This window comes from Meles meles, chromosome 8 (assembly GCF_922984935.1).
Source record: "Meles meles chromosome 8, mMelMel3.1 paternal haplotype, whole genome shotgun sequence".
NCBI classification, from domain to species: domain Eukaryota; kingdom Metazoa; phylum Chordata; class Mammalia; order Carnivora; family Mustelidae; genus Meles; species Meles meles.
The window spans coordinates 25891154-25912656 of record NC_060073.1 but is presented as its reverse complement, the minus strand read 5'-3'; the positions used below and the strand labels follow the sequence as shown (position 1 = coordinate 25912656).

The 21503-nt window shown below is 34.2% G+C and overlaps 1 pseudogene; it reads left to right on the top strand.

Moving 5' to 3' along the window:
• LOC123948671 overlaps positions 1-12288 on the top strand; it is an 82304-nt pseudogene extending 70016 nt beyond the window's left edge.
• The last annotated feature ends 9215 nt before the right edge of the window (positions 12289-21503 follow it).

The window sequence follows — 21503 nt, the reverse complement described above, 5'->3', positions numbered from 1 at the left end:
GTAATCAAAAACCTCCCGACAAACAAAAGTCCAGGACCAGATGGCTTCCCTGGTGAATTATAACAAACATTCAAAGAAGAATTAAAATACCAATTCTTCCCAAACTTTTCAAAAAAATAGAAGGGAAGGAACTCTTCCAAATTCATTTTATGTGCCCATTATTACCCCAAAACTAAAGTCAAGCTAGGATCACATATAAACACACACACATACACACACACAGAATTACAGGCCAATATCACTAATGAACATAGATGCAAAGATATTCAATGAAATATTAGCAAACTGAATTCAACAATACATTGAAAGGATCATACACCATGGTCAAGTAGAATTCATTTCAAGGATGCTCAAGAGTAGTTCAATATCCATAAATCAGTCATTGTGATATATCATACTAATAAAATGAAAGATAAAAATGATACAAGCATTTCAATAGATGCAGAAAAAATTTGATAAAATCCAACATCCATTTATGATTAAAAAACTGCTAATAAAATGGGTATAAAGGGAATGTACCTACACATCATTGAGGCCATATTTGACAAGCCCACATCATACTCAACAGTGAAAAGCTAAAAGCTTTTCCTCTAAATCTAGAAAAAGCCAAAGATGCCCATTCTTTCTACTTTTATTCAATCTATTATTAGAAGTCCTAACCAGAGTAATAAGGGATGAAAAATAAATAAGAGGCATCTAGAATGGAAAGGAAGACATAAAACTATCACTATTTGCAGATGATATGATACATAGAAAACTACAAAGACTCCATGAAAAAAACTGTTAGAATTAAGAAATGAATTCAGGGGCGCTTGGGTGGCTCAGTGGGTTGGAGCCTCTGCTTTCAGCTCGGGTCATGGTCCCAGAGCCTAGGATCGAGCCCCACATCTGGCTCTCGGCTCCGCGGAGAGCCTGCTTCCTCCTCTCTCTCCCTGCCTGCCTCTCTTGCCTACTTGTGACCTCTGTCTATCAAATAAATAAATAAAAAAAATCTTAAAAAAAAAAGAAATGAATTCAGTAAAGTTGCAGGATACAAAATCAACATGAAAAAGAAAAATTACTGCATTTCTGTACAATTACTGCATTTCTGTACATTAGTAGGAAACTATCAGAAAGAGAAATTAATTAAAAAATCCCATTTATAATTGCATTGAAGAGGAAAAAAAAAGTGTAGGAATAAATTTAATTAAGGAGATAAAAGACCTGTACATTGAAAACAGCAAGACATTAAAGAAAGGAATTGAAGAAAACACAAATAAATGGAAATATATTCCATGCTCATGAATTGGAAGAATCAATATTGTTAAAATGTCCATACTACACAGTTAATGCAATCCCTGCCAAAATTCCAGTGGCATTTTTCACAGAAGTAGAAGGTACTAAAATTTGTATGGAACCATTAAAAAAAAAAAAAGAAAAAACAGAATAACGAAAGAAATCTTGGGAAGAATGAACAAGGCTGGAGGCATTATGCTTCCTAATTTAAAAATACATTAAAAATCTATAGTAATAGGGGCGCCTGGGTGGCTCAGTGGGTTAAAGCCTCTGCCTTTCGCTCAGGTCATGATCCCAGGGTCCTGGGATCGAGCCCCGCATCGGGCTCTCTGCTTGGCAGGGAGCCTGCTTCCTCCTCTCTCTCTCTCTGCCTGCCTCTCCCCCTACTTGTGATCTCTATCTGTCAAATAAATAAATAAAAAATCTTAAAAAAAAAAAAATCTATAGTAATAGAAAAAATAGGGCATTGGCATAAAAACAGATATGTAGAACAGAATAGAGAGCCCACAAATAAACACATGCAGGTATGGCTAATTAATTTATGACTAAGGAGCCAAAAATATACAATGGGGAAAGAAAATCTCTTCAATAAATTGGAAGTTAGACAGCCACATGCAAAAGAATGAAACAACCACTATTTTATAACATACACAAAAATTAACTCAAAATGGATTAAAAACCTGAAATTAAGACTTGACACCATAAAGTTCTTAGAAGAAAACAGAGTTGATAAACTGTTTGACAGAGGTTTGGCAATATTATTATTATTATTTTAATCTGTCACCAAGAGCAAGAACAACAAAGCCAAAAATAAAAAATTAGGACTATGTTTTTTTTTTTTTTTAATTTTTTTCCCTTTTTATTAATTTTTTCAGCGTAACAGTATTCATTCTTTTTGCACAACACCCAGTGCTCCATGCAAAACGTGCCCTCCCCATCACCCACCACCTGTTCCCCCAACCTCCCACCCCTGACCCTTCAAAACCCTCAGGTTGTTTTTCAGAGTCCATAGTCTCTTATGGTTCGCCTCCCCTCCCCAATTAGGACTATGTTAAACTAAAAGTATTTTATACAGCAAAGGAAATCAAAAAATGAAAAAGCCAACTTACTGAATGGGAGAAAATATTTACTAATCATATATCTGATAAACGGACAACTAAAATATGTAAAAAATCATATAACTCAGTGGCAAAAGAAAAAAACAAGACATTCTGATTAAAAATTAAACAGAAGATCTAAACAGATGTGTTTCGAAAGAAGACATACAGATAGTCAATAGGTGCATGATAAGATGCTTGACATCATTAATCATCAGGAAAATGCAACTCAAAATCATGATGAGATATCCTTATACCTGTTAAAATGGCTATTAACAAAAAGACAAAAAAAAATCACACATGTTGACAAGGATGTAGAGAAAAAAGAGAACCCTTGTGCCCTATTGGTGGAAATGTAAATTATTGCAACCACTATGGAAAACAGTATGGAGGTCCCTTGAAAAATTAAAAACAGAACTAGTATATGATCCAGCAATTTCACTTCTAGGTATTTACCCAAAGAATACAAAAAGACTAGCTTGAAAAAATATATGCACCCATACATTTATTGCAGTATTATTTATAATAGCCAAGATATGAAAGCAACCTAAGAGTCCATTGAAGATAAATGGATAAAGTTGTGTGTGTGTGTGAGAGTGTGTGTGTGTGTGTGTGTGTGTGTGTGTGTATACACACACCGTGGAATATTATTCAGCCATAAAAAAGAATGAAATCTTGTCATTTGCAACAACACAAATGGATCTACAGGTTATAATGCTAAGGGAAATAAGTCAATGAGAGAAAGACAGATACCATATGAATCCAGTCATATGTGGAATTTAAGAAATAAAACAAATGAACAAAGAAAAAGAGACAAACCAAGAAAAATACTCTTAACTACAGAGAACAAACTGATGATTACCAGAGGAGAAGTGGACAGGGGAATGGGTGAAATAGGTGAAGGGGATTAAGAGTACACTTAACACGATGAGCACTGAGTAATGAATAGAATTGTTGAGTCACTATATTGTACACCTGAAACTAGTACAACACTGTAGGTTAACTATACAGGAATTAAAATAAAAATAAAAAATAAAAAATACATGTCTTTCTTCCACATAGGATATATCCTTATCTTTAAATTTATGATAGAGTATTTTGGTTGTTCATATTTAATATCATTGATGTATTTACATTTATAAATAACATCTTATTGTTTATTTTCTCACATATTCTACCTTCTTTCCTTTCCTTTTTCTACTAAAGTATCATAATTTTCTCATTTTCTCAACTATTGGGTTGTTATAAAATATTTTCCTATTTGTTTAATGGTAATCCTAAAAATGTACAATATGCACTCTTGACTTACTAGCTTCTCCTAAAAATAAGAATTATTATTACTTCCCAGACAATTGTATAACTTCTTTCTTTTTCTTTTTTCTTTTCTTTCTTTTTCTTTTCTTTTTTTGTTTTGTGTTTTGTTTTGTTTTGTTGAGAGAGAAAGAGAGAGCAAGCACTTGTGGAGGGGTAGAGGGAGAGAGAGAGAGAGACTCTTAAGTAGGCTCCATATTCAGCATGGAGCTGAAGCAGGGCCCAATCCCATGACTCTGAAATCATGACCTGAGCCAAAAATCAAGAGTTGAATGCTTAACTGATTGACACACTCAGGCACCCCAATTTTATAACATTTGAACACATACCTCTTTTTTTCTTCCTCCTACCTTTGGTGTTACTATTTTCATGCATTTTATTTCTACATTTATTTTGAACTCCATTGTGCATTACGATTATTGTTTTCTACAGCCAATATTTATTTAGATTTACCATTAGTTATACTTAGTTACCATTAAATTTACCATAGTTATCATTACTGTCTCTTCCTTTCCACATTTCCATGAATCAATTTGGCATAATTTTTATGTCTGAAGAATTCATGTTAGTATTATTTTAGTATGGGGTTGTTGGTGACGAATTTTATCTCTTTATCTTGTTGCTTTTCTTTGTACTTACTCTAAGTGGAATTTGCTGTGCTGCTTGAATATGTGGCTTATGGCTTGACATCTTTTTTCAATGTAAAAAAAAAAAAATCATTGTAGCCATTATCTTTTTGAACATCAGTTCTCTCTCTTTCTCTTCTGCTAATTCTTTTGCTAAGTTATAAATTTTACAATTTCTTGTATGTCTCTTGTACTTCTCTCTTAATCTTTCTTTCTTTCTTCTTTCTTTCATTTTTTTGTTTTGATTTGTTTTCTTTCTCTGTGTTTCAGTCTGGATAATTTCTACTAACATGTTTACCAGTCAGCTCTTCAATTTTTCCAGTATAATTTCTATAATTATCTTAAACTCATCTATAATTTCTTATTTTCATAGTATTCATTTATTCAATTCTAAAATTACTGTTTGATTATTTTTATATATGGAATATATATATTCCAGTAATCTGGTAAATTTCTCCATCTTGTCATTAATTTTCCTTAATGTATTAATTACATTTATTTTAAAGTTCATGACTGAAAAATTCAGTATCTGGGCCATCTTAAAACTTTTTCTGTTATCAATTGTTTTTCCTAGTCCTTCTCTTAGATTGTCTGTTAGCATTTCACCATGTGTGGGACAATATGTTATAAAACATGATAGAGGCTTTGGATATCTTCCTCCAGAGAACATTCACCCAATCGTGTCTCAGACTACTTTCTGCAATAGGGGAAGATCACCTTAGTCCACAATCAGCTTCATTAATTGGAGCCTGCTTGTCATATGGATCAATGCTTGATCTATTTCAGGCTTACCCCTTTCCAACTTCCCAGGTCCTGAACTCCAATTTATTTTCAGAAAATCTAAATATTCAGTATTGTGAGACTGTCAAAAGCCCCATTAAACACCTTACCCACTTTCCACTAGGATTTTTAGCATCTGTCTCAGTGTATAATAAGAACTGGAAAATAATGCGAGGAGAAAGCCACACAATGTCATGTTCAACCTTCTCTGTACAGCTCTTCTCTTGAGGATCTTGGTTACACAAGTTTTGTCCGCTGAGGCAACCTGGCCAAATTCCATTTTTCTCTCTCTGTTTTCTGAAATTGTCAAATGCTTCACATTTGTATGCATCACATTAGTTGTCCTCTACCAAACTTTTTAGCCCATTACTCTATGCCATGCCAGACTTAAAAAGAGCCCTAAGGAGAAAAGTGAGATGGGTTGTTTGCATTCATCTCAGTAAATTTCCCCTCTTTCAAGAGTTGTGGCACCTCCTGTCTCAGATGCCCCAGGAGCACTTGCTGCCTTCATCTTATGTGTAAATTTTTTTTTTTTTTTTAGTTTTGTTTTGTGCTTTTCCAACCTTTCTTATAACAGAAACCTTGCAGTAGTCTAGCTCTTGGTTTGGATGGTATGTTCAAAAATGATCTTATATATGTAAATAATTAAGGCATCTTAAGAGAGTGTCATGCATGTTGTGTTGTTAATTTATAATTATGATTAGTCCAATCTGTGCAACTGAACTTCAAGACAAAAAGTAAAAAGAATTAGATGACAAGTGCCATGTACACTTTAACCCAACCTCCTAATTACATCAAGCAGGACTTTTAGGTTTAATTACTGCAATCCTAACAATCACAGAGGGCATGTTGCATGTGTTGTAAAATTACAGAGTTTTAAAATTAGGAGTAGCCCTGATTAGAATAGCTAGAATACATCTTACGTGCCCTCCAAAAGTATACAATAAACCACATTCTCTTTACTATTTTACTGATAGTAAAGACAGGCCTGTGATTCGAGTCCTATAGCTTCATATGAAATCAATGTCCAATTCCTCTAGAAAGGACTTAATTTGTGTGCCAATCTCAGGAATTTAAGAATCGATCAGGACATTCTAGTGAATGAAGAATGAGCGCTCTCTCCTCCTTTTCCCCTATAAACACGCACGCTGCCTAAAGGCTTTGAAAAATGACATTAAAAGAGAGAAACTTGGATGATTGTCCCATCCTTTGCATAGTTAAGGATTTGTTTACTATAAAGCATTCACGGCTTTCCATATGTGTACCCAACAGACATTTCAGCATTTTTTAACTTTGGAAAATGTAATATGACCAAAACTATTAGATGTTTAGGAGTACTTTCAAGTAAAATTGTACTTTAATAATAACTATATTATTTAGATGTATGAAATGTTAGAACATTTATGTAAGAGACAAAAGCTTATTGAACCTAAAAATATTCTTGATACTCAGTACCTCAAACTATAGAAACAAAATCCCTTCTACCTTTTGTAATTAGAGTAAATGAAAGTGACTGTGTAGAAGAATGATAAAAGTCAGTGCAGAAGCCCTGTTGCCTCCTTATTTATCAATATTAATTTCATGAAAACTATAACTTTTTACCAACTGGTCAAAAACTTTGGAAGAGAATAGTGAGTCATATCATCAATGAGCTAAAACAACAGTGTACACACACACATATGTACAGGTAATCAGTAAAAACATACAATTTCATAAGACAAAGTGTAGAATTCTATATCGAATTAAGAGAAAAATGATATTATTCTTATATTCAAACTACTTACCTAACATTATATTTTGGTTTATAGAAGAAATTTTAAGTGGAACATCTTAATATATTTTGAGACATATTTTTTATCAGAAATATTATAAATGCTGTCAAAATGTTGGAAAAGAATAGTTTAGGGCTTAAAAAACAAAAAGATCACTCCATACCAAATGGATATTTAATTTTCCCACAAATTGTTGGCAATTTTGCACTTATACTTGGTTTGGAAACAAACATTTCTAGCTCCAAGTGGAACAGTGTGCTGAAATAATGAAATGATTTTTTTTTTTTTTAAATAAGTGCTCTTTTTTAGGTTGGATGCCAAAGCACTTTGTTAAGATGTTTTTGTTTTTGTTTTGTTTTTAAGAAGGGCAAAACCTTTCAGATTTTAAAGCTTTTGTTGTACTTGCTAGGGATTTTTTTTTTTTTTTTTTTTTGGTACCACTTTTTGTTTAAACCTTGTTGGAAGTTGATCCACTAGAATGCTATCTAGCTATCAAATCCATGGAATCAAAAATTTTAGTCTCTTGATTAGCTATAAATGATAGTAAAAATAAGGACCATATGCCAATTATTGAGTGATATTGAGTCATATTAATTAACCTCCCCTTCCCTTACATTCCCATTGGATTTCTTTAAATCTATATTCTAATAACTAATAATTTCAACTTCTATCTACTTCCATTGGATTAAAAGCTCCACAAATGTTGCAATAGTACTTCTGTGCTTTTCACAAAGTAGTTGCTCATTAAACATTTATGGGAGTTAATTAATCAATATTTTTGTTATAATCTAGTTTGGATAACCCAAAGAAACAGTTGATACAATTACGAGGACACAAAGGCATTCCAAATTCCAGTGTGAATTAATCCCAAATGATTTCTGTTGACACAGATTCATAAAGTAGTCTGAAATTCTTAGAGGAAAGGCTTCCTCAACTTATACGTTTGTATACTTGTCCCTTACAAGTTCTGCTATATAAGGCCCTGAGTTTCTGATTATGGGTTTAGGAAGAGAGCTATGATCATTGATTCATAGGCAAAAGTTGTGGACTAAATATGATTTTACCCATATTACCATTTTTTCAAGTACCAAATAATGAAAAAAATATATTTATTGTGCTGTTAGCATGTGCTATGCATTATTATATGGTTACATAATTAACTTAATTCATTTATAGAGATGGTTACTTTGATTAATACATGTTCTTCTGTGGTTTCAGAGAACTTTTGGATCATTAATTTTTCTATTGATGGATATGAAAATAATATAAATGACTTTAAATAATATGCATGACAAAAAGAAAGGAATCTCATATTCAATATATTGGAAGGTACTAGAACTGTCCAATGGCTGCTATACAATTTGAGGTACATGAAAGAAATACAACTTCTTTCAAAGAAATTCATTTTTTAAACTTTTTAAAAAATTTAAATTCAATTAATTAATATATAATGTATTACCAGTTTCAGAGGTAGAGCTCAGTGATACGTCAGTCTTATATAATACCCAATCTAATATAAGACTGAGTGTTCATTACATCACTTTCCCTCCTTAATGTCCAAGAAATTCATTTCCTAAAACCTAAATTGCTATGTTGCAGTCTTTTATCCCTAAAGTACAGCTGATTAGATGCCATAAGCTAAGTTAAATAATTACCAAGAAGAAAAAATTCAGTTACTGGGCACCTTCTAGAATAAACTGGATTGTATTTTTCTTTTCTAGAACCCAACACAACAAGAAATCCAAACAAATATACGTCTTTAAGTAACAGTTACCCTAAATCAGAAGCTTTTGAGTTTAGACTCCATTTGGTATGTCCTGATTTCTTAAGGTAACTATGTATCAATTAAAACTTACCCATCTTCCAAGCAGAAACTGCCTAAAATATTTTTTTCTTCTTAGGGAAGGAGTGCATGAATCACTAATTACAAAGCATTTCTCAGCTTTCCCACTTACTTTCATCTTGTGAGGAGATTAATAGCCATCCTTGAGACAACAGCTGCTTTCTATTTATCAAAGAGAAGCCATTGGCTGGCAGCTCTCCTAGAGGACCAAGGGAAGATAGTCCATGGACTTAACTGCATGGTTCATAACCTGGATGTAGAGACAATACAGGGAGCTTCGGCCTCTGTAGAATCCCGAAGATTGTGATTGATTTTTCCCATTTGCTTAATATACCCATCATATCTTTAATTGTATGCTGCTCCTTCTGCTTTCTGTGTTTATGCTCTAAAGCCACAATAATCCTACAGAGAGTTGTGCCTCACATTGCTTTCCTGAGAGACCATATCTAAGCAGTCTAGGAGCTGATTTTATCGTTATTAGCAGTGTCATTCGTCCTCCCTACTATTTTAAAAAAGAAATTAATTTCTCATTCTCAAGATGATGCAATCTTAAAAGCTGAACATTAGGAAAATAATTTTAACTACATTCTACCGTCAACCTTTTAAAAAAGATTTTATTTATTATTTGAGAGAGAGAGAGTGAGCAAGAGAGAGAGCACCAGCTGAGGGATAGGCAGGCAGAGGGAGAGGGAGGAGCAGACTCCCTGCTGAGCAAAGATCCTAATGCACGGCTTGATCCCAGGACTCTGGGATCAGGAATGGAGCTGAGGGCAGTTGCTTGACTGAATGAGCCACCCAGGTGTCCCTCTATAGTCAAATTCTTGCTAGAAATTTAGCTGTAATGCCTGTGCTATAATCATTTCAAAATATACTTGTTAAAAAGAAATTCATAAGATTCTGGGAAGAGGGTATAGTAGGAAGCAGCAGAGATCTGTCACCCCACCTGACAAAAAGTATTACATGGCAGAATTTGTCTGATGTAAGGAACTCATGACTCTATTAAAGGCTTGCAACCTCCAAGGGAAGACTTAGTAAATCGTGGTTAATTTGGGGCAATTTAGGCTCAACACAGTAATAGTCACCCATTATTCCCCACTCCCCTGGCCAGCAGAGCCACTCCCTCTGCAAACAGCAGCCTACAAGAATATAAATGAATGAATGAATGCATGAACAATTAAACAAAAAACACAGGCCCAAAATGGCATGACTTAGGTTAAGATCCCAAGTGAGTAAACCAAGACTTCATACCTAACCTGACTGCAGTTTCAACCTCCCAGAAATGTCACCTCTGACATGTCAACATGGGAATTTCCTGATCAGCACTAGGAAATTACTGATAATTACTGATAAACCCCTTAGGAGGGCAACTGTGCCTAAAACAACACATTCTTTGCTAATAACTTCCTTTTTTTCACTTCCTCTCTGAAAGGTCCCCCACTAATAGGTCCATGATCAAAGGAGCAAGACTGATACAAAGTCAAAGTCAAACAAAGCTTTATTTCTCACCAAGCATCGAGAATCAAACCGACCCTTCGGGGCCGCTTCTTACAGAGAGGGCGACCCCTCCCAGCCTCACAGACTAACTTTTATAGAGCAAAGGCCACGTGGTTGAGCCTGGCCACACACAGGTGGCCAATGAGATTGTAACACACAGAGAAAGTTGCACAGTCATGCTAGGTCCCACACAGGTGGCCAATTGAATTACATTCACCCTATAGTAGCTATTTGAACTAGCCTATCACCTTGGTCAGAATTGGTGCCCAAAAGACGCCCAAAAGGCGGGGCCCACACTCCTTGGTAGCTAGGGAGACAGTGTGCGTGCCCCATTGATTGGATGTCTCCACCTGGCCTGACTCATCCCTGCATTCGGGCTCTGTTATCTCCACCTGACCTGACCCACCCTTGTATTTGGGCTCTGTTATCAGGGACTGGTCAACCATATTATACTAGTTTCCCGGACTTGCTTTTAAGTAAGTCCCCTGGGGGGAGGCAGGGTCAGTTTAAGTTTTACTGCATAAACAACAAAATGGCTGTTTAATCCAAGATGGAATTGCTCTGGCTAAATAGGCCCTTACACTCTCTACCTTTAAAAAACTTTCCTTCTCTGTAGCCCTTTGAGGCTCCCCTCTACTTGCTGGATGGGATGCTGCCTGATCCATGCATCAATTAATAAAGTCAATTACATCTTTAATATTTACTTGGTTGAATTTTTTTTAACAGTATATACTTGGGCAATTATAAAATGTAATCCCCATGGTAACCACAAAAAAGGGCTTTCATAGGAAAGAATTCACATAAGGACAAAGGTTTTTTAACCAGATAGATCCAAACTTGTTGCAAGTTCTTAAGTAGATAGATCCAAGCAAATAGATCCCAAGATCGTTTGGGATATATATGTCAATCTCTTGGTTATTTTTTTCAATGCCTTCCTCATTGGTGATTTGTGAATATCTTACATTCTTCTACTACAACCAGGTAAGTATCATCTTCTCAATCCCTCCCCCCCCCCCCCGGAAAAAATTCCCAGCACAAAATTTACCCAGTCAGCAAAGAAGGGCAGTCATAGAACACAACATTTAAGCTGTTTGGGTGCAAAATTAATGCTCACTTGCTCTCTGCTTCTAAAGTAGAAATGGAGTTTCTCCAGCATTTACCATTACATCCCCATATTATTGGGAAATTAATCCTGAATTTGCCAAAAGGGACTAAAAATATAGGTAACAGGAAAAGCCTGGTAAATAGACTTTGTAACTCAGATTCAAAGAATTAACCTAGGCAGAGAGGTTTGAGAGGACCTTAAATTTCAATAGCTTTCTTACCTGCTAAAATCTAACAATTGGAGAGAAAAACATAATGTAATTGAAATACACTGTTTGAGTACTATATACTACAACTAGGGGGTTCAACCATCATTTGCTGGCATGTACATAAACGTGGAAAATGGAAGTTAAAGAAAGACTTACTAGAACACATAAACAAGAATTCAAAAGCTACCTAGGAGCCAGCTTTCCGAAGGTCACTAGCACCAAGATCTTCCCTGTGACAATGTATTCCATGAAGATTGAGTTTTGCCAGAGAATTGCTAGTGCTGTGAATCTCCAGTGCAGAAGGTAGCGTCCTACTCTCTGTTCTTCCTAGATATTCCTGCAAAAAAAGTTTGCCAGTGGGATTCGCTCAATGAGTGCAGCCAGTGAGTATGGATGCCCCATCAGTTCTGTGGCCCTTCACCAGCCAGGAGGCGATGTAGGTCACCACCATTAGAACAAAGTTCTGCACTTTGAACTGGGTAGATAGGTCTGTAGTCATTCTGGGCACAGTAGATAAAGACAAGAAAAACAACCGAGTCAATGACAGGAAGGTAGATCTTGCTGGGACATACTTTGGGGGCAACCCGGTGGAGGAGACAGCCCCAGCCATTCTGGGTCCCTGTACTACCTCTTGCTTGACCACCACGTGGACAGTATATATATACTTTGATCAGGTGGACATCTCCAGTGGGCTGGATTGGTCCTTGGACCCCAAAATCTTTTGTTAAATTCACAGCCTGTCCTATTCTCTTGGATGCCTTTGGCTATGACCGGTAGGCAGGAAAGACCTGTGTATGCCTTTTTATTATTCCTCTTAATACTGCTGGTATTTTTTTCACACATAGGTAACTAGTAAGCTGCCTCTTCTTCAACTCCTACAAAAAGGTCTTTCTTTGTCGAATAGAGAACTGTGTGATGTTTAAAATCCAAAAAAAAAAAAGCTGTTTAGCCATAGAACTCAATCTGGATGTTAACTATAATTTAGAAGAAAACATTTAATTTTAAAGATCCATTTTAAGCATAGTTGTATATTATCCATTTGACAATATGGAATGCTGTCTCCTAAAAACTAAAGAGAAGAAAAAAGAGGATGATACAAAAGGTTTTTTCTTTACCTAAAATCTTTATAGTAGATGTGTTACAGTTCTATAATCCTATAATCACATTAGAGTCACTCAAGACTGAAACTACATATACATATCTGCTCCTACAGATATAAAATTTATAACATCATTGTATAAAGTCTCACAGGTGGAGAACTTACATCAGAAAGTCAAGAAAAACATACCTTCTGTGTCATTTATGTAATTTTTAAAAATATGTGAAAACACTACTCATGGAAAGGAATATCAAATAAGGTATAAATTTTCATGGATTCAGATTCTATTTGTTTTATCATATATCCTTGATGGCGAATATTTGAAATTCATTCTATGTGATGTATTTGCTATAATTATATATATAACATCATTTTAAATTGTACTTGGGATTATATAGTAGGATGTGTATTTCCTGGTTTTGGAATCATACCTACATTGGCGGATTTTAATAATCTGTTTCTATGAAATAATTTCAGTTCAGCTCATATAACCTATGAGAATAACTCATAGGTTATAATAAAAAAGAAATATTGGCTGTGTGCTGTTTGGTAAAGGAAAACTCTGTTCCAAACGGATTCTAGACCCTGTCTGCTAGTGCAGAATTAGCTTTGTAACCACTAGCCTTGGACCCTGTCCCCACATTGACTAGAAAGTACTACATTGAGGTAGGCATCTATTATTGTTATAGGCTAAGGCAAAAGTGAGAGAAATTGTAATAATATCACCTTATAAGACACCATTATACTTTAGAGATTAGTAAACATAGCTCCCCAAACTTAAATGACTTATTTGAAGATAATCAGTTTTAGCTTTGAAACGAAATCATTTTATCTCAAGCTTTATTATAGTCGTCTTTTGCAATTGCATTTGTAGACAGTAAAACGTGAAATTTTAACTCATTCTAGTTCTTCTGTAAAATGTTAATGAGAAACGTAAATATGTTTGTAAAAATTCATTAAAATCTCATATATTCAAATCTTCCTCTCTTAAGATAGAAAATTTTGCTTAAATAATATATATATATGTATATATTAGAATATTTTCTAATTTTATTTTTTCTTTTCATTGTCAGGGCATAATTTTGTCACTGAATCTATTATTGTAGCGCATTCTCCATTGGAATACAGTGCACAGAGTGGTCAAAAGCTTTCTTCCTAGATCACTACACTGAGCAATTTTTTTCCTAGAATTCTAGTTTGAAATACAAAGGGTAGTGGGTCAGTAATTCAAAAAGGAGTCTCTGAAATATATTTTTCAAGCTCATCCTCCTGAGAGAAAATTTCATGAGTTACTAGAATGCCATGTTTAGACCTAATTGGAATTAAGAAAACAGTTGTTAAGAGGAATGTGTAAGTTTATTCATTTCTTTGATTTTCTCTGAAGGGAATGTTTTGTACGTAGACATGAAGTCAATTGGTCCCTGTCATCTGATTAAGTTTGAGCCCCTCAGTCATGAGTAATGTCCACTGAACTGCAGATTTTCATCAGAGAACAAGGTCTCCTGTGAAGACAAAGCATGATGAATAGTTTGGTACTGTTACCCTGAGGAGCTGACCTTGGCATTGGTGGGACCCAAATTAGTATAAAACCATAGCTCATCCTTCATTAAATATCATTCCTCATGGGTCACAGCTTTGCCCAGATGTTTGGCAGCTAAAGGAAATTCGAAACAATCTCTTATCTTTAGCAACTATGAAGTCACCCATATAAAATTTTTACAAACAGAGAATTACAGGGGGAAAAAGGGCTTAATCTAAGGTTATTTTTCTTTCTTTTTTTCCTTTCTTTAGTACTCAGCTCCTTAAATAACTCCACTGTAATATTACCAATTACATGATTCATGGCATATGATTTTAACTTTCTTGGTTGTTATACAACAAAAACAGAAGATCTTGCAAATAGATTCCATTATATTTGAAGTGGCCTTTACTTAATAATTTTTTTACAACAAATTCTAAGAAGAAAATACTTACATAGCTTTTATAAAACTGTTCTGGTTGATCTATTCTCAATGGTACCCTCTATTTACCTTCTAAATGCATCCTAGAGAAATAAAGTTGGGACAATTTTATTTTGTCTGTGTACATGTATATTCCTTTCTAAAATCATCTTTGTGTTAGTCCAATCTTAAAATGTAATTAGAATTCTGGAACATATCTGCACTGCAACTTCTATGGTGAATCCATTTCTCTAACCCTTTGGGATTATGCATGTATTTTTCCTTTTCAAACAAAACATGTAAATATGATAGACATACTGTTTCAAATACCAGTACTACAAGTTAAAGAAAAAGTCTTTACTGATATAATTTGGACTCAACTATTTATAAATTGTCCAAATTTATTCTCATATATATTCCACTTATTCTTTCCAATTCCTATCTACCCTGATTCTAATAAAGCAGAGCTGGTTAAAATCTTGGCTAATCCAAAGAAATGTGCTTCAATCCATAACCAGGAAATCAAGCTTATTTCACTAAATTCAACTGAGATGATGTGCCAATACAATATGAATAATAATTTGTTATCCCAATTTTTCCTCTCAAACTTTTTTCCATTATAAGTTCTATACATTTGAGATAATATCTTCATGATGAAAACCCACAGAGGGCCTAGTAAAGTTTCTAAAAAGAATAATAGAGAAAAATACTTTTGCCCAAAGCTCTGAGTTAGGGATTAACTTTAGATTTAGATTTAGTAAACTTCTCTGTTCGTAGATCAGTGTTCCAAGTTAAAGACATATATGTATGCATATATATATATATATATATATGTATTTTACTGTGCATATATATATATATATATAAATAATACATCATGCTAATCTCCTTGCATCATCATGCTGAAGATGCAGGGAGAGTTCAACATGGATCCTAAGTCAAGGAGGGGGAGGAAATGCTTTCAGACTGTGATCACAACTTTATTGAGCATACAGTCAATTTATAGGTTCAATCTAGCATTTTAAAAACACAAAATAAGAGTACTTTGATGGCTCAGTCTGTTAAGCATCCCAGTCTTGACTTTGTCTCAGGTCATGATCTCAGGGCCATGAGATCAAGCTCTGGGTGGAACTCTTCACTGGATGTGGGACCTACTTGGGATTCTTTCTCTTTTTCTACCTCTGCCTCCCACCCCCATGTACACTCTTTCTCTTTCTCTCTCACCAAAAAAAAAAAAAATATATATATATATATATATATGCATATATGTGTGTGTGTGTGTATATATATATATATGCATATATATATATATACACACACATATATATATATTAGGATACTGGGTTATATGGCAAAACAGGTGGAAGAAAAGAAGAAACTGGGATAGGACAGAATAGATGAGGGTAATGGTGGGAGGTTAAATGGACTACAACAGAATAGAATCACACTCATTAGAGCAGCTTGAATGATAAAGGCAAAGATAAGTGTATATACACTGGATAACTCTGTAAATTTTTTTAAAATTGAAAATATCAATCAAAAGAGTTTGGAAACTACCCATTGTGAATAAAAATAAATAAATACAAATAACCATAATATAAATAAGAAAGTGTTAAAAGTTTTAAAAAGTTGACATAGAGAAATTCAGAGATGGGAAGAGATTTCATCACTTAGGAAAATGTGAAGATTATTCAAATAACTCTGTAGACTTTTTGTGACTAGAAAAGACTTTCTTCAGAGAATAAAGGGGAGAACACAGAGGGATAGTTGGAATGAGATATGAGGTGATGGCTCTGTGAATACTTCCTTAAAAAAAGGATTTTTTTCCCCTACAAACATCAATAATGGCAAATATATATATTATACATAATATGTATAGTTAGACATGTGTAATTATATCTATAAATATATGTAATTTATAAATATGATAGATATATAATATAATAAAATATAATATAAATACATCTTATCTATATATAAAATAAAATTTATGATTTGGTAAAATTTGTACTTCTTTAAATTTTAGGTCCACTTTAAAATAATAAGGCTGTTGCTAAAAATAACTCTGACTTTTCCTTCCTAGCACGTCAAAGATATCATCGTAGGTACTTTCTGTCATCTAACCGGTGCAAAATATCACAAGGTAGATATTCTTGTTGTTCCCACTTCAGAGAATGAAAATGAACTCCAAGAGGGTAGGGAATTTACTTCTTGGTTTGCATATAGTTTATGAGTGACTGAGCACAGAGTTACTCCAGGCCATACTATTCTGAGCTGCTGGTGTAGAAGAACCATCACTTTCTCTTAACCCTCAGAAAGTATAATGATATCTGACAAGCGGAAATTTTTTACTAAATTTATGCAGATGCTTCACTATGAAGCATCTTTCAGGTATAAAGAAACTTTCAAAAATGCGAGTGTTGCCTACACCATCTAAAGCATCTCACAGTAACAAAATAATCTGTGCCCTTTTCTTTCTTCCTTCCTTCCTTCCTTTCTTTCTTTCTTTTTCTTTCTCTCTATAGGTTTTCCAGGTTGGTTCAAACCAATGTGAACTTTCTGGATCTGATCCAGTGATCCACAATGCACAATACAAGGAATAAAAGCTTACCCTCACTTTTCTCCAGATGGATTTCTGGATATGAGTTTCATCTCTTTCAGCATCGAATGCTAAAACCTCCAGTAATCACAATGCAGATGTACAACAAGACAATTTTAGCTACAGCCTCATGCATAAAGTACAGCTCGATTTGTATGAAAAAAAGTTTGAAAGAAACACATTGGGATGCCTGTCTATTTACATTTTAATGGGATATGGGTCTGAGGCTATATTTTCTATTATATGGAACTAGTTTCCTTGCAAAGCATTGTGAATACTGCTGACATTTTGCCTTAGTGGTTCTCAATCATTTAAATATAACATTTGAGTTTACATAATCTTCCAACATATTTAATTTTGTTCTGAAGTTCACAAAATTAGCCCCTAGAGTATAAGTGCAACATGTAAATAAGTGTTTTACAAAATGCCAGAAAGAAACGATCAATGCCAATAGAATGAGAGAGTGTTTTAAGAATTTTTATAACTATTTACAGAGCAGTTGGTAAAGAGCAGCCTGATGACAACCCAGTCTTTTCTCTTGCATTATGTTCCTTGAATCTGAGGGAAATTTAAAATGATGATGTAGCTAATATTTTTAAAATATGCTCCACTCCAGTTAGAGCCTTCATTTTTTTCTTCAAAATGATATAAACCTATAAAATCCTCTTTCATCTAATCATGCTTCATTTTACCAGATAACATTTAAGAATTTAAACAATTTATGTAGTATACATCTGCATAACTTCTCCACGGCACTTGAAGCCTTACTATGTGCTCTCTCTTTATTACTTCTTCTTCACATCTCCCAGAGAAATTCAGTCTTGAATTAGGTGCTTATCATTACCTGAATACCTTTATAATTTTCTTATCTATATTGTTTTGAATGTTTTAATATTATTTTTAGCCAGGGTAGTGTTTTATGCATATATATATTCTGATATATATATATGTATATATACATATACACACATATATATAGTAACTTTACCTTGTGTTTTTAAACAATTAATTTCTAGGATCTGTCCATATCACAGCATGCAGCTTTAATTTACTTATTCTAATCCATGTGTGATATATTAATACAGGAATATTCCTGATATTAATGAGTTCTCTTTTTGATGAGAAATTAATTTTTTCTAGTTTTTTAGTAATGTTAATTCACTTTCATATTAATGAATAAGCAAAATGGAATTGCTGATTCGAAGACTATATTAATGTACAAATTAACTGGATATTGTTATATGTTGGTGCTAAGTGGGGTGCTGTTATAACAATACCAAAGAAGTGTGGAAATAGCTTTGAAATTGGTTAATAAGTAGGGCCTAGAAGAACTTTGGCTATAATTACACACACACACACACACACACACACACAGAGCCTAAATTGCCATGACTAGTCTGTTAGTAGAAATATAGAAGTTGAAGACCCTTTGTGAAGGTTCAGAATGACATAACTTTTAACTACCATGATCATCATTATTTCATTCTTCAGAATGAAATAATGATGATCATGGTAGTTAAAAGTTATGTCATTTATGGATGTTGAAGGCACTCTCAGTGACGGCTCAGATGGAGCCATCTGTCTTCCCCTCTCTCTTCCTTAGTAATCCGGGTATAGTTAATATAATCACGACATTCCTTTTTAAAGGGAACCAACACACACCAATTCCAGATATCTCTTCTGTAAAATTAAGAAAATATTTTATCTACTTCTCTCAAATTAAAATTTTAGGTTTTCTTTTGAGACATTTTATTAGCAATTAGAAGACATTGTGGAGGGTAACAAAATTAATAGCATCAATATTATCAAAATTAAATAATAGAGTTATAAGTTTCTATATAAAGTATTATTTATTAAATCATACATTACTTATTGATGAGATTAAATGTTATTGGGACCTTCTATTACTCACATTCTGGTGGAGAGAGATGGAAAATAGCAAACAAGCAAACAATTTACGGTGTAATAGATGAGTACTTTATGGAAAAATAAATTAAAAAATTGGAAAGAACACTGCACGGTTAAGGGACTTGTTTTTAACTGCATTGTTTAACAGAATGGTTATGACAGTTTTCACTGAAATATTAGCCTGGATTTCTTCCATGAACAGGAAAGGTATACAAATTCATGGAAGATATCCAGATTAATATTTACTGTTCTGAAATGCATTTTCCAAAATGCACTGCAGTAGATAATTTTTCTATATGCGAGAAAGACAAGGGTCAGATATATGTAGCCATCTGGGGGAAGAGCATTCAAGTGGGAGGGAACAGCATGTGCAAAGACCTTGAGGCAGGAACATGCCTACTATATTTGAAAATCACCAAAAAACCACGGTAGCTTAAAGAGAAGGAACAAAGGGGATAGTAGTAGGAAATGAGGTCTGAGAATTAAGGTAATGAGGCAAATCCTGAAGAACTTCTGAGGGGTTCACACAACTTGGGCTTTTACTCTTGGTAAGCTAAAAAGTGTTAGACAATTTTGCATAGAAGGGGGACACGGTATGACTTATATGTTAACACAAGCCTGTACAAGGGCAGGGGAGGAGCATGGAAACCAATATAAAGGACATTATTTCATCTGTGTGAGAGAGTGGCTTGGGCCAGGGTGGTAATGGTGGAATAAGTGACCAGCCAGATTCCATGTGCATTTTCAATAAGTTTTCCTAATGATCATCATATAGGGTAGGAGACAGAAAGAAACCAAGAATACCTTCAATGTCTTTGACCAGAGTCAAAGGATAGATTTGAGGTTTACTGAGCTTAGAATGATTGCATAAAATGTAGGTTTAGGGAGAAAACCAAGATTTCAGTTCTGAACAGCTTGTGTCCTTGACACCTAAGTGAGGATATCAAATATGCAGCTGGAGCCTGAAATTTAGCAAAGTGATCTAGAATAGACTTTTTAGTCCTTAAAAGAGCATTTTTCTAAAGGGCATTCCATATTCTTCAAAGTCTGTACCAGGTTAATAAATAATAAATACCCAGCGTATGTAATCAAAATTTCTAGGAAATGTTGAGTTAATATAAACAGATTTTCTTACATTAGTATTTCTCAGAATCATTAATATGCTAATGTAATTTTGATACATAAAAATTAAGACATAATATTTAGAATTTTCCAACTTTGTTCTATCTGGACCCTCTCTTTTCACAGAAAATATTGGGGGCTGTTGTCTTGAAAGGAACATGATGCACAAAAACTATGACAACTCTGAAAGTATTATTCTTATTTTACAAGTGAGTAAATCAAGGATAGAAGAATTTGAATATTGTTCAAGGTCACAGAACTGGGATTCAAACTCAAATCAATTCATTTCATTGTTTAATTGAACTCATGAAAAAGAAAGAAGGGTGGCAATGTAGGTGCATAAGATTTTCATTTTACAGACTGGGAGAAGCCGAGGAGGCCAAGCAAAATGCCCAAGGACTCGATATGAGATCCCAAATGGAGAGAGCAGAAAGTGATCGTCTCAAGAGGAGTAAGCCAGAGCATACTGTTTGATTCTACCTAGTTCTGGATTGAAGTATTCTAACTATAATGGCTCTATAACTCAGAATAGCATGGAGAGGTTGGATAATACCTTTAAATTAACATGCAAAATATTCCTCTAATATATATATATATAAATACAAACTCTGGATTATGGGAAGTTTTTCCTAGCCCAAGTTACTCTGTGTCTCTTCAGCCACAGTCATCCTGAGATGTGAATCAACAGGATAAATTGTATCCAATTAGATAAGGATCAGATGGTGGCAGAGTGGTGGGAAGCAATAAATATCCTTGCACCTAAAGAAAATAATGAGCCATTTGAAAGGAAGTTTTGTGGAAGTTGCTGTTCAATGGTTTGAAATTGTCTCTGAAGTTTGGGTTGCCAAATGAATTGAATCTCAAATACGACCTGAGATTCCATAGAGGTAGAAGGACATCAAAATGGGCTCCAAACTGAGCACACACACCCCTCCCCCCAGTGGCTCTTAACTGTTGCTAACCACCATTTCCATAGACTGTAAATATGTATCTTGAACTTCTGGCTATTTGCTAATAATGTACTTAGTGATGAAGGATTACTAAAATTGTTATTCATAAGCTAAAGTTTAGCACCTTACTAACATTTGCTGATGGCTTTAATTCCATATTCTATAAACAAGATGAGCTGCTGTGCAATGTTTGGCAAGGCAACAGAACTCTATCTGTGCATGTATGCATGCAAGCAACAGAAGTCACAAGATAGCTAGCTTGCTGTCTAAGTTATAGGAAGCAGTATCTTCCAAATTATATCATACTTTTGAGACAGTGTAGGAAAAGCAAGAGCAGCTTAACTCCTATAAAGCCACTAGTCTGAGGCAAGGGT